We start from the raw sequence: 15,258 nt of genomic DNA, 5'->3' as shown, positions 1-15,258 counted from the left end.
TTCTTTCCTTCCCTCAAAAAAACAATTTTGTTAGCTTATTATAAGAACCATTTTTTTAAAGATTTTATTTATTTATTTGACAGAGAGGGAGATCAGAAGTAGGCAGAGAGAGGGGGGGAAGCAGGCTCCCCCCCACCAGCAGAGACCCTGATTTGGAGCTCGATACCAGGACCCTGAGATCATGACCTAAGCTGAAGGCAGTGGCTTAACCCACTGAGCCACCCAGGCACCTCATTAGAACCAATTGTTAATCCTTACCAATTTTTCAATTCTTTGGCTACAATTCTCAAGTATAACCTTTCCAATTTTTTTTCCCCCTTCCTGACTGGACAGCATGAAGAAATAAAAATTGACTTCTTGGATCCCCATTTGGACACTAGATTGCCTTGTAGTTGGCCCTTCTATCCTATGGATCCAAAATGCTGATCTAAATGTAGCTCAATAGCTTGATATAAGCTTCTACCACAGAACTCTCCACAACAACAAACCATGGGTGGACCAATTCTTCCATGAACACGCTGATGTGTGGGCCGCTAAGGAAGTCTCATGAAATGTTTGGATTCATGTAAGTTCTTATATAAGAGATAAACAAGACTTGAATAACATTACCAAGAACTTGGCATCCTAGCTTGAGAACTTCAGGACTCTAGCAGTTGTGCTGTATAATGGCAAGATTTTTTCCTTATAGGCCTCTTTAAATCTATAATATTGATATCTTTGGAATTAACATTGGAACTGTAATACAACTTTTATGTTAATTCTTTTTCTTCATTTTAGTCATCCGCCTTTTAGATGTCTGAACTTCAACACCCTAAAAATAAAACCAGATCCCTACCAGCTCCATTCATCAGAGAGTCCAACTAGTGTTAAGGGAAAAACTCCAAAAAGAATCTCCTAGAAACTGTCTTTGATCCTGCTTCACTCTATTCAAGAGGTGTAATTTTGCCTCTTACTTATTTAGGGACAAATTATTTTTATTCATCTTCATGAAAGAGGAAATTGACATGTTGAATTTTATCTGAATTTGTAATCCCAGAAAGTAGTGCTGTTTGAGAAATTTCATTCTACTGTGATCCTAGAAACAGCAAAATGCAAAACCCATTCTGCTCTTACAGAATCCAGGAAAAGATCTGCTTTCATCTTCCTTCTATGACTCAGATTAGGACTAGTCTCCATTCTTCCTCAAGACACTCATAAGACTCCATGCTGACTCCCTTATTTACCTGCCTCTATAAAAGTACACTGTTTTTGAAAATACTTGTAATACTGAGAATTCTATTTATTGCAATGGACTGAATAAAGTCATATTACTTGCCCTGTGCATTTTGTCTTTCGTAATTTATTGCCACCAATTTTACCATCCAGAAATGCAAATTCTTCAACTCTAAACTTATCTAAACATTAAGCATGAGTTAAACAGTCTTATCAAAAATCTTTATATATATTTAAGTGTAGATAAGACTCCAATTGTAAATAAAATAGGGGTGCCTGAGTGACTTAGTTGGTTAAGTGTCTGACTCTTCATTTCAGCTCAGGTAATACTTCCAGGGTCTTGGGATCAAGCCCCACATTGGGCTCCACACTGAGCATGGAGCCTACTTAAGATTCTTTCTCTCTCCCTCTGCTCTGCTCTCCCTACCTCTCCTTCTTAAAAAAATAAAATAAATTAAATAAATAAATAAATAAAGTAACCAAATAAAATAACCAAATGGGGTAGACATAGTTAACAACAATGATTGATTATTTGTTTACTTTTTTCACTTGTTAACTTGGATAATATAATAGCAAAATTAATTCTTTTAAAACTTTATAACAAGTGCTGAATGGCAGATTTATATTTATTTGTTTGTTGCAGTAAAAACAAAGGGCTTTAGAAATATCTAATGATATATGAATGGAATACTTACTCTCTTTAAAAAAAGTTTTATTTAAATTCTAGGTAGTTAACATACAATGTAACATTATTTTCAGGTGTACAATATAATGATTCAACACTTCCATACAATACCCAGTGTTCATCACAAGTGCCCTCCTTATCCTTATCATCCCCCCCACTTCCCCTCTGATAACCATCAGTTTGTTCTCTGTAGTTGAGTCTGTTTCTTAGTTTGCCTCTTTCTTTTTTTTTCCCCAATGTTTGTTTATTTTGTTTCTTAAATTCCACAAAGAGTGAAATCTTATGGTATTTGTTTTTCTATGACTTATTTTGCTTAGCATAATAATCTGTAGCTCTATCCAAGTCAATGCAAATGGCAAAAATTTCATTTTTTTTTTTTTTTAGGATTTTACTTATTTATTTGACAGAGAGAGACACACCAAGAGAGGGAACTCAAGCAGAGGGAGAAGCAGGCTTCCTGCTGAGCAGGGAGCTGGATGTGGGGCTCCATACCAGGACCCTGGGATCATGACCTGAGCCAAAGACAGCCGCTAAATGACTGAGCCTATATATATATATATATATATATATATATATATATATATATTCACCTCTTCTTTATCCATTCATTAGTCAATGAACAATTAAGTTGTTTCCATAATTTACCAATCATAGATAATGCTGTTATAAACCTTGGGGTGCATGTATTTTCTTGATTAGAGATTTTTTAAAAGACCTAATACAAACCTAGAGATTACAAATTCATGAAGTTCCTTGAAAACTTTATCTGTATCAATCAGTTTGGTAAATATCAACTTCTCTATTTCTTTATCAAAAATAATAGATACAGATCTTTGGTGGTGTTTTAAAATTTAATCCCTTTGTTTTCTAAAACTATTGCAAGTGAAAATTAAACATGCAATACAGCTTTATTTTAATAATCTTAAAAGATAATATAGGCTCATTTAGTTTCTAATATTTTTTGTGCATAAAATGACAATGATTTAAGTTGTTATGCATTGTTCATCACAACTTTGAAGTAACTGAGTTAACTTCAAAGACTTGAATTAAGTTTGTGCTTTCATGTCATATGAAAGAAGAAAAGAACTGTGCCTATCTTTTGTTTATAGTTATTATCACAGTGTGCAATCCTTACTCAATACTCAATACATTTTTAAGTGAATGGATGACTGAATAAATACATCAATATATAAATTTGTATAAATGTAAACATAATCTTTTAAAACAACCTTACAACAAACAACCCTAAAATTTATATGGAACCAGAAAAGAACCTGAATAGCTAGAGGAATGTTAAAAAAGAAAACCAAAATTGGTGGCAACACAATTCCAGACTTCATGCTCTATTACAAAGTTGTAATCATCAAGACAGTATGGTACTGGATCAAAACCAGATACATACATCAAAGGAACACAAGACAGAGCCCAGAAATGGACCCTCAACTCTATGGCAAACTTATCTTCAACAAACAGGAAAAAATGTCCAATGGAAAAAAGAAAGTCTCTTCCAATGTTCAATGGAAATAGACAGTCTCTTCAACAAATGGTGTTGGGAAATTGGACAGCCACATGCAGAAGAATGAAACTGGACCATTTCCTTACACCACACACAGAAATAGACTCAAAATGGATGAAAGACCTCAGTGTAAGACAGGGAATCCATCAAAATCCTTGAGGATAACACAGGAAGTAACCTCTTAAAACTCAGCTGCAGCAACTTCTTCCTATGAACATCGGCAAAGTTGAGGAAAGCAAGGGCAAAGATGAACTATTGGGACTTCATCAAGATAAAAAAACTTTTGCACAATAAAAACCAAAAGACAACTGACAGAATGGGAGAAGATATTTGCAAATGACATATCAGATAAAGGGCTTGTATCCAAAATGTATATAAAAAACTTATCAAACTCAACACCCAAAGAATACATAATCCAATCAATAAATGGACAGAAGACATGGAAAGACACTTTTGCAGAGAAGACATCCAAGTGGCCAATAAACACATGAAAAGGTGCTCAATATCACTGGGACTCAGGGAAATATAAATAAAAATCACAGTGAGACACCACCTCACACCAGTCAGAATGGCTAAAATTAACCTGTCAGGAAATGACAGATGTTGGTGAGGGTACAGAGAAAGGATCACCCTCCTACATTGTTGGTGGGAATGCAAGCTGGTGCAGCCACTCTTGAAAACAGTATGGAGGTTCTTCAAAAAGTTGAAAACAGAGCTACCCTAAGATCCAGCAGTTGCACTACTAGTATCCTAAAGATTTAAATGTAGTGATCCAAAGTGGCATGTACACCCCAATGTTTATAGTAGTAATGTCCACAGTAGTCAAACTATGGAAAGAACCTAGATGTCCATCAACAGATGAATGGATAAAGAAGATGTGGTATATATACCCAATGGGATACTGTACAGCCATCAAAAATGAAATCTTGCCATTTCCAATAAAATGGATGGAACTAGAGGGTATTATGCTAAGTGAAATAAGTCAGTCAGAAAAAGACAATTATCGTATGACCTCACTGATATGAAGAAATTAAGTAACAAGAGAGAAGATCATAGGGGAAAGGAGGAAAAAATGACAAATGCAAAACCCGAGAGAGAGACAAACCATGAGATACTCTTAATCTCAGGAAACAAACTGAGGGTTGCTGTAGTAAAGGAAGGTGGGAGGGATGGAGTGGCTGGGCAATTGACACTGGGAAGGTATGTGTTATGATGAGTGTTGTGAGTTATGTAAGACTGAGCCCAGCATAGGGCTCTCTGCTCAGCAGGGAGCCTGCTTCCTCCTCTCTCTCTCTGCCCGCCTCTCTGCCTACTTGTGATCTCTCTCTGTCAAATAAATAAATAAAATCTTTAAAAAAAATAATAATTTACATGGTATCACACAGCAAGCAGAATCACAGTTGAACCACAGACTTGATCTATGTTGATACCACGGTCCAAGGTCTTTTCATTACACCATTCTAAACTGAGAGGAGTTGAAGTATGTGCAGATGGGATGCACATAGAGAAAGTGATGGAATGCGAAGTCTAATGGTTGTACTTACACTACAATTAGAAAATCAGTTAATGAACATTAAATGAAAACTAGCTTACCCAATAGCTCAATTAACTTCCTGTAATTTGATATATTTTGGAGTTCTAGAATAATTAGGTTTCAATTTAGAGATCTTTAGAGAGTTATATATGTATACACACACACACACACATATATATATATATTAGAATAAAATTGCCTTGCTGTGCTTGTGTGAGTCTATAAATGTGTTTTTGAGTGTGTTTGAGAAGATGAAAAGAATAAAGACAAGGCCAGGAAGGAAAATAGAGAAGGGCTAGAGAGATGAGAATTAAAATATCTTTAGAATGGTTTTCTCCCTTCCTTTCTAATCTTTGTAAGCTTCAGGTTTTCTTCTTAAGAGATATAAAAATATATAAATAATATAAATTTAAATAAAAATATAAATATTTTTATATATAAATATAAATATATATTTATATTATAAAATATAAATTTATATTATAAAATATAAAAAATAACAGATTCCAATGCATTGAAAAATAGATATACCAGTCAGTGCCTTTTAAAATCTTAGTCACATGGCATATTCTTTAAAAAGAAGTACTAATTACAATTACACTAAAAATCTAGATAATTTTACCAAAAAAAAAAAGTTTTTTTATTTAGACACAATGATAAAGTCAACTACTTCTATGTAGTATCGACCTTGAAGCTTCTATAACCATAACAGTTTAAGAATATGTTCACTATACATCATTTTTATCCTGTTAGGATATGGTAATATACATTATAGAAGTACCATAAAAAATGTGAAGTAAATATTATTTACTTGAAATGAAGATAAAGAAGGTACATCACCAAAGAAATGAGAATGAATTGCACAGTGGAAGTCCAAAGACCCACTAAATTACTAGTTGGGGAATAGCAAATGTGTGCTTTCTCAAAACATTGAGTATTCTGGCAGGGAAGAACTGAGAATATAAAAGAATTTAACCCCCTCCCAAAATGGGTGGAGCAAAAAAGTAGTTTGTTTGGGAGAGTTACTTGGAGGGAAAGGTGAAGAGGAAGAAGAAGGAGGAGGAGGAGAAAGGGAGAAGGAGGAGAAGGAAGAGGGAGGGGGCAAGAAAAAGGAAGGGAGAGGAAGAAGAAGGACAAGAACAAGAACAAGAACAAGAAGGAAAGAAAGATTGGGAATAAAAGGTATTGGCCATTATCTACTGAGTATCTTCTAAAAGAAGAGAACACTGACATGGAGACAAATGTAACTTTTAAGCCCTAAATAATCAGGGAGATAAAATAAATATATATAGCTAGAAAAGAAAAACACATACAGATCTGAGGATTAATTCCAATCCTAAATAAGGGCTTTAGTGATTAACTAATGCTGCTTCATAGTCTATGTACTTAAATATGTAGTCTTTTCTTAATGAAGTCTGAAGTTTACCCTTGATCTTGCAAAATTTTCACAGGATGTGCAACACCTAAAATGATTTTTAAAATAAAATTAAATTAAATTAAGGTCTTAAAAAATAAAATTAAAGAAATAAAAATAAAATATTGTCCTAATTTTTCTATACTTCTTGAAAGTGCTTTTAAACATTTGCTTAAGTGCATTTAACTCAGTTTGAGTATGTTAGGGAGAGACTCTCCCCTACCCCAAATATGGATACCAAAATAGCTGGGAAGTATTTACTGTCTATTTTTCACTATATCTGGAATATCAAATATTCTTAGGCCAGCTTCATCATTTAGATCTATTTTTGGATTATCTATTTTGTTTATTGACATATCTGTATATACCTAAGCTAATGCTAAGCTAGTGTTTTAATTGTGATTGATTTATGGTGTTTTGATATCACACAAAGCAAGTAACTCTGTTGTTATTATTCAAAGTAACTCTGCAATTATATTTGTTAAGCCAATTTTTGAATCAAAATTCAAAAATCACATAAGAATGTGATATTTTTTAAATCACGTAAGAATCACAGGATAGTGTTTAAAATATTTACTCTTCCAAAACAAATAAAAAGATAAAGATTAACAAGGTATATATTTGTTTTCCCCATAATGATCCCATCTGAAAATCCTTGTCCTAATCTGTGGGATGCTATAATATTGACAAATCAAAATGGAATTTACTTGTAAGTACAGATTTCTGGACTTAAAGTGTTTTCATTATTCAAATTCAGTAAAAACTATTATTAGAAGTGTCCACCTTATTCCCAGAAATGAATATTTTGAACTATAAAATACACTGATTTTTTTTTCCATTTTATTTATTTTTTCAGCGTAACAGTATTCATTGTTTTTGCACAACACCCAGTGGTGCTCCATGCAAAACGTGCCCTCCCCATTACCCACCACCTGTTCCCCCAACCTCCCACCCCTGACCCTTCAAAACCCTCAGGTTGTTTTTCAGAGTCCATAGTCTCTTATGGTTCGCCTCCCCTTCCAAATTTTTTTTTTTTAATAAACATATAATGTATTTTTATCCCCAGGGGTACAGGTCTGTGAATCGCCAGGTTTACACACTTCACAGCACTCACGATAGCACTTACCCTCCCCAATGTCCATAGCCCCCTCCCCCCTCCCAATCCCACCTCCCCCCAGCAACAACAAGACTGAAGAAAGAGAAATTAAGGAGTCAATCCCATTTACAATTGTACCCAAAACTATAAGATACCTAGGAATAAACCTAACCAAAGAGACTAAGAATCTATACATAGAAAATTATAAAGTACTCATGAAAGAAATTGAGGAAGACACAAAAAAATGGAAAAATGTTCCATGCTCCTGGATTGGAAGAATAAATATTGTGAAAATGTCTATGCTACCTAAAGCAATCTACACATTTAATGCAATCCCTATCAAAATACCATCCATTTTTTCAAAGAAATGGAAGAAATAATCCTAAAATTTATAGGGAACTAGAAAAGACCTCGAATAGCCAAAGGAATATTGAAAAAGAAAGCCAAAGTTGGTGGCATCACAATTCCGGACTTCAAGCTCTATTACAAAGCTGTCATCATCAAGACAGCATGGTACTGGCACAAAAACAGACACATAGATCAGTGGAACAGAATAGAGAGCCCAGAAATAGACCCTCAACTCTATGGTCAACTAATCTTCGACAAAGCAGGAAAGAATGTCCAATGGAAAAAAGACAGCCTCTTCAATAAATGGTGCTGGGAAAATTGGACAGCCACATGCAGAAAAATGAAATTGGACCACTTCCTTACACCACACACGAAAATAGACTCCAAATGGATGAAGGACCTCAATGTGAGAAAGGAATCCATCAAAATCCTTGAGGAGAATGCAGGCAGCAACCTCTTCGACCTCAGCCATAGCAACATCTTCCTAGGAACAACGGCAAAGGCAAGGGAAGCAAGGGCAAAAATGAACTATTGGGATTTCATCAAGATCAAAAGCTTTTGCACAGCAAAGGAAACAGTTAACAAAACCAAAAAACAACTGACAGAATGGGAGAAGATATTTGCAAACGACATATCAGATAAAGGGCTAGTATCCAAAATCTATAAGGAACTTAGCAAACTCAACACCCAAAGAACAAACAATCCAATCAAGAAATGGGCAGAGGACATGAACAGACATTTCTGCAAAGAAGACATCCAGATGGCCAACAGACACATGAAAAAGTGCTCCACGTCATTCGGCATCAGGGAAATACAAATCAAAACCACAATGAGATATCACCTCACACCAGTCAGAATGGCTAAAATTAACAAGTCAGGAAATGACAGATGCTGGCGAGGATGCGGAGAAAGGGGAACCCTCCTCCACTGTTGGTGGGAATGCAAGCTGGTGCAACCACTCTGGAAAACAGCATGGAGGTTCCTCAAAATGTTGAAAATAGAACTACCCTATGACCCAGCAATTGCACTACTGGGTATTTACCCTAAAGATACAAACATAGTGATCCGAAGGGGCACGTGTACCCGAATGTTTATAGCAGCAATGTCTACAATAGCCAAACTATGGAAAGAACCTAGATGTCCATCAACAGATGAATGGATAAAGAAGAGGTGGTATATATACACAATGGAATACTATGCAGCCATCAAAAGAAATGAAATCATGCCATTTGCGACGATGTGGATGGAACTAGAGCGTATCATGCTTAGTGAAATAAGTCAGTCGGAGAAAGACAACTATCATATGATCTCCCTGATATGAGGACATGGAGAAGCAACATGGGGAGGTAGGGGGATAGGAGAAGAATAAATGAAACAAGATGGGATTGGGAGGGAGACAAACCATAAATGACTCTTAATCTCACAAAATACACTGATTTTTTTAATGAAAATTTTATCTTAATTGTTTATTGTATACATTTATAAGTACCTGGCCATAATGAAATATGTGTCAATATCTTGGGGAGATTTGTTGCTGGTATTATTAAATTATATTCAATTAATTGCTTTACTGGTTGAGTTGTATATATTTTAAACATGCTAAAGTAAGATTGGGCAAAATTTCATTTGTACCTTAAGTCATACATGAATTTGGTTTGAGACATAGATAGAAGTATTGTTTCTGACATTGGAATCAGCAAAGGGTAACAGACAATAACATGGCTGATTACTAAAGTAGAAGATGTAAATTCTGCTACATTTCTATGCATTAAAAGCCTCAGAATCCCTGAATTTTAATATAACATACAATGAAGTGTATCAAATGAGATTCCCCTATCTCGCCTAGTAATAATGTGGTTAAATCACAATGTGAACACTTTAAAGGGCAAAAAAAATGGCTTTAAAAAACCTTTGTTTCACTTAGCTTCAAGAATATCTCATTTTATTTCAAAATCTTATTGAACTTCCCTACACTTTCTTCCATGACTGACTTTTACAATATTAGTGTCTTGGTTGTCACCTCACCTAAATAACCAAAGACAAGAATGGTGAGTGATTCTCTGGCAGGATATAATCTAGAAATTGGATGCAATGAAACTAAGATGCAGAAGTATGTAAAGAAAAAAAAAAAAGAGAACCATCATATATTTAAGTGACAAGTTATCTGCTTAACCATGCTTTATTCATAGTGATGAAGAGTAGTGGCACTCAAATAGCATAAGCTTTTAAAAGTACAAAACCATCACCTATCATCTGCCTTTGAAGGGAATTCTACTTAAAATGAAGCTCCAATTTATCTAGTAAATGTAAAATTCAGATATTATTGTGCCTGTGAGACCTAACTTGATTAAGACGTAAAATTTCACTAGTTTCAAGTAGTAAGAAAAGAAGGCAGAGTAATTTTACCTTTCTTTTAAGAATTCAGACTGGTATTTCAGATTACACTGTGGCATATGCAGAACGTACAAAGGCTTTGTTTTATGTTAACACAATCAAATAATCAAGAGAAGACATAGTCTAATGCTTATTGGTGCGGTCCTCTGAGACAGACTTCTGGAATTCAGCTTCTTGCTCTGATGCTTACAACCTGTGTGACTTTGCATAAATTCCTAAACCTCTGTCTGTCTTACTTTCCTCAATATCAGAATATGAAAATAAGAGAAATTTCCTCATGGAATTCTAATAATAACAAAATATTTTAAAATTTATAAAAAACTTAGAGAAATGTTCACTTTGTGAAGTGAAGAGACATTAGAATATTTTAATGGGGGAGAGAAATGACTTGATTTTTATTGTTAAATATTTACATTCACTGCTTTGTGAGGAAAGTGCATGAGGGATGGAAGAAAAAGATATACAATGGGATAAGGTATGTAGAAATTGAAGGTACCCAAATTTTAAAAGTTGGTGTTTTGGGCCAAGGTATTAGTAGGAAAAATGGGGATATCATGTTTTATTCAGAGAGTCAACAGAACTCCCTATAGGATGAGTAGGTTTGAGAGTGACTTTATAGCTAGAATGGGGCAGATCTATGCTTATCTCCAGGTATGCCTTGATGTCTGGTTTTAACACCAGCAAATATAATAGAAATTATCTAAATAACTAATAAATGATTTATGATGTCTTTTTTTATAGTCTGCAGTTCTCTGGGAGTACCTAGGCCAAGTTTTCTTTATTAGTGTCTTTCACATGACTGATCAGGTCAACAGCCAAGTTTAGCCACATGACCAAAGAGGTGTAAATTACCCTACTGTGAACTCCTGCCTTGATCTGTCCTGAAACCATAATTTTCAGACAAATCTTTACACTTCCATCCGGGGGGTGGGGGGGGATGTATCCTTTTAGGAATAAGAAGAATCCCAGGGATTTTGTGCCTGAATATCTTTCAGACCTTCAATGTTTGCCTGCACTCTCTTTGTCATCATTAAAAGTCTTACATGTGGATACTCTTTGAATTCTTGTGAGTTCTTTCAAAAAACCTCCAAGCGACGACATGGATGGAACTAGAGCGTATCATGCTTAGTGAAATAAGTCAATCAGAGAAAGACAACTATCATATGATCTCCCTGATATGAGGACATGGAGAAGCAACATGGGGGGGTAGGGGGATAGGAGAAGAATAAATGAAACAAGATGGGATTGGGAGGGAGACAAACCATAAATGACTCTTAATCTCACAAAACAAACTGGGGGTTGCTAGGGGGAGGTGGGATTGGGAGAGGGGGAGGGGGCTATGGACATTGGGGAGGGTAAGTGCTATCGTGAGTGCTGTGAAGTGTGTAAACCTGGCGATTCACAGACCTGTACCCCCGGGGATAAAAATACATTATATGTTTATTAAAAAAAAAAATTTGGAAGGGGAGGCGAACCATAAGAGACTATGGACTCTGAAAAACAACCTGAGGGTTTTGAAGGGTCAGGGGTGGGAGGTTGAGGGAACAGGTGGTGGGTAATGGGGAGGGCACATTTTGCATGGAGCACTGGCTGTTGTGCAAAAAGAATGAATACTGTTACGCTGAAAAAATAAATAAAATGGAAAAAAAAAAAACTCCAAGCTTCTTGAATATTTGCCTGGGATTTGGGGATTGAATGAAAGAGAGAAATCAAGGATGATCCCCAAGTCCTGACAGGAACAACTGGCTAAATCTAGTGTCATATACTGAGAGAGGGGCAGTGCTAGGATATAGAGATATAGAGCAAGAGTTTATTTTGTACATGTTAATGGTGACATACTCATTAATTAGAGCATATTAAGTTGAGATACTGTGCAAATAGCCTAGAATTCAGAGAATGGATTGGTGCCGAAAATACAAATAAGCTTTGCTTAAGATTATTCACGTTATTTAAGACCATGAAAGAAATGATATGAGAGTTACAGAGTGAATTAAACATCAATCAAGGAGAGGGAGATAGAAAAGAAAACTGAGAAGATGGAGTCATTTAAATGAAATGGAAAAACAGGTGCACATTGTGACAAGGTCAAGAAAAGACAATGTTTTAAGAAGGTAGAATGAACAACTTGACTTGAACATTTTCAAAAGTATACGTAAGATGCATTCAAAGACATACTGTTGAATTTGGTCACATGGAGGACACTGATGATTTTTTTTTTTTAATTTGACAGAGATTACAAGTAGGCAGAGAGACAGGCAGAGAGAGAGGAGGAGGAAGCAGGTTCCCCGTGGAACAGAGAGCCTGATGTGGGGCTCGAGCCCAAGACCTTGGTATCATGACCCGAGCCAAAGGCAGAGGCTTTAACCCACTGAGCCACCCAGGCGCCCCACCACTGGTGATTTTAAAAAGAGATATTTCAGAGTGGAGTTGGGAGGAGGAAGTCTTATAAGTGGATTCAGATGAACTCTTGAGGGCTGCTGTTATTGAAAATTCTTTCTAGAGTTTATGTAATGCTAGAAAATGGAGAAATGGGGAACTGGTTATTGAACCAAGGTAATATTTTATCTTTTTTTTTTAATAGAAGGTGCTTTAGTATATGGATATCTTATGGAAGTGTTCTAGTAGAGAGGAATTAATAAATGGTATGAACAAAGGACAGATTTTAGAAGAGATATCCTTGAAAAGTCAAGAGCACAAATGGAGATGCTGAGCTTTGATAGAACAAAGGCTGCTTCATCCATCAAATAGGAGACAATAGGTACAGGTACAGAAATATTTATAGAACTAATACAGATAGAGTGATGGGAAGATGAAGGAATTCTAGGTTTATTGGTGTCATTTTCTTAATGAAACATGAACAAGTTCATAATGAAAAATAAAAATGGAAAGAAAAGTAACAGCAGGAATGAGGAGGAAAAAAAGAAACCATGAAATATTTATTTGGAAATGGAGGGATTCATATAAACAAAGCAAGAGTCCTAGTACTAGTTAGCAGTCTTAATGTGTCATTATGATGGATGTTGTTGAATTAAATGAGGTTAAATTCTTCATATTTATATGAACTTTTTCCTCTGTTAAACAAAGATTCAATTTTCATTGCTGTCAAGGTTATAGTCATTCTAGAGATGAGGAAAATCCGTAAGATTTAAAAAAAAAAAAACAGCACAAATTTTCTTTGTGGTGAAATTTTTCTGTGGTAACTAGAGAAGAACTTTTCATAGAATTCATTCAAGTGATCATTTGAATTATTTTTTGAAATTTAAGTGCTTATACATACATCCATATATATGTATATGTTTATATATTTTGCCTTGATCATTTCTTTAAAGTATTTTCTGAGATAAACCTGATTACTTGTTCTCAATTTCTAAATTTTTCTAAATTCCTCATAATGGTTTCTGTAGTAATGGGAAGATGGATATTGCTCTAACCCTGTTGGGACTTTCTTGAACATATTGCTCCTCTGCAACCCATATAATATTTCAATTAAACTTATGTTCCACTGATGTGTACATACTCTATTGTAATTGATATTTCTTAAGTGTGTCTTTACATATTTTCCTCCAAAGATGTTCTATTTAGATTCTAAACATGTAAAAGCATTGCACTCTGTCTATTTACCTAGCTTTGCACATATCCATAACAGCTCTGGGGATATTTGCCACTAATACAAGTAGGTGTTTATATACTAAGTGTTTGTTTATTCATGACAGTTTCAAATGTTTGGAAAGTGTAAAAAAAAATCAATAATCTCGTGGTCATTGAAATGCTCCTTAAATTTCAATTTAAGTTATGTTTATATTCTCAACATTTTACGAACACTTATAGCAGTTTAACTATCGTTTCCTTTGAAGTAAACCTGGAAATACTGTTGCCACAACAACTGCACTTAAAACAGTAGCTAGGTAGGTGAAATAGTGGTTCTCTGATGGGTGTGAGTTCAGAATTACAGATATCCTTACATCAATGCATCTTCCTTTTTTCCTAAAATACACACATGCACAAATACAGGTACACTCTGCGTTCAAATACTCCGTGAAGCACAAACTTTTTCTATATGTTTTGATGTATTAGTTTTGTAACCACAGAGTCAGTGAATTCAAGATTATTGTATCAAAAAAGTTATTTTAATAATGGCTGATTGTGAAAGAAGTACATAGATTTATCAATTAGCCTTTTTTCACGGTCTTAGCAAAGTTCTTCAATTATCCAGTTACTCGTATTAGTTTCCTGTGGCTGTAAAACAAATCACTACAATCTTGACTTAAAACTGAAAAAATTTACTCACAGTTTTGGGAAGGCCTGATGCCTGAGGCCCATGTATCACCAAGGCCACACCCCCTCTAAAGAATCTAGAGAAGGATCTGTTCTGTCTCCAGCTTCCAGGGGTTGTCGGCATTCCTTGACCTGTGACCATGTAACTCCAGTATCTGCCTTCATGGTCACTACCATGGACACTACCTCTTCCTCTTCTCTTTCTCAAGTCTTCCTCTGCCTCTCTCTTATATGAACACTTCTTATTCGATTTAGGGCTGACCAGGATAATCTCGGATATGTTCTTCTTTTCAAAACCTGTAATTTCACCGCATATTTTACTCCATAAGGTAATACTAACTGGTTCCACAGATTAGGACCTGGATTTATCTTTGGGGGTGGGTACCATTGAGCTTACTATGCTTATTGTCTTTAGTATCAGATGATTCTGTTCTTAATATATTAATATGTATTACATACACCAGATTACATTTTAATAGGAAGGGAATATTAGTCAATGGGCAACGGTAATGAGAAGGAGGTCTCTCAGTGATTTGTCAACACATGGACACTAATGAAAACAGCAACAGGGCCATCCAAGGAGGAGGTGATGGGTCTCTTGCAGCACCCAGTCCAGTCCCCATCTTCTCTCTTCCTGGCTGCTTTCTTCTGTGTCTTCATCTCATTCTCAAATTTGATAAATTTAAGAAGTGAACATATGACTGCTTTATAAGATTACAGTAAGAATGGGATAAAGTGTAACTCTAGTTTTTAAAAAAATCTAAAATAACACATTTTTATTAAC

The sequence above is a fragment of the Meles meles genome, chromosome 2 (genome assembly GCF_922984935.1).
Source record: "Meles meles chromosome 2, mMelMel3.1 paternal haplotype, whole genome shotgun sequence".
NCBI lineage: Eukaryota > Metazoa > Chordata > Mammalia > Carnivora > Mustelidae > Meles > Meles meles.
Note: the sequence above shows the minus strand (reverse complement) of the source record.